Source organism: Tenrec ecaudatus, chromosome 16 (genome assembly GCF_050624435.1).
Source record: "Tenrec ecaudatus isolate mTenEca1 chromosome 16, mTenEca1.hap1, whole genome shotgun sequence".
In the NCBI taxonomy this organism is placed as follows: domain Eukaryota; kingdom Metazoa; phylum Chordata; class Mammalia; order Afrosoricida; family Tenrecidae; genus Tenrec; species Tenrec ecaudatus.
The window spans coordinates 83,895,874-83,896,427 of NC_134545.1; positions in this window are offsets into that span (position 1 = coordinate 83,895,874).

Genomic DNA, 554 nt, shown 5'->3' on the forward strand with positions numbered 1-554 from the left:
TCCGCGGCCTCCAATGGGCGAGCCGCGTCCGGAGCTTGGCAACGCGGTTAACCAATAGCGAGCCTCTGAGACACATGGGCCGGAGAGCCTATGAGCCAATCCAAGAAGAGAATCTTCTCGGAGGCCGGTCATAATGCAGCCAATTCCATTTTCGCTGGCTCTCGTGGGGGCGGGCACTAGGGTTGATTGGCAGACACGTGCACCTATCGCTGAGCCTGTTATTCCTTCCTTCTTCGAGGCCGGACGTCGCGGTTGGAGGAGGGTGGTGGCTGGTGCTCCCCCCCAAAGCCACCTCAGCGACCTTCCCGGCCCAGGAGACCAAGGGGAGGTGGCTGGCGGGAATTCCGGAGAACAGGTCTCCCCGTACCCTGGCAGGTGCCCTCGCTGCCCGGGCAGTGCCCGCGTTCCTGACCCAACTTGGCTTGACCCCGGCCCCGCATGGCCTGCAGGTCTCCGGGGTCTACGGCCAGAACGTCAGTCCCGACGTGCGGGAACGGGGCGTGTTTGGGTCGCGGACCAGGGAGACCCTGCTAAACGTTAGGGAGGGACCGTGA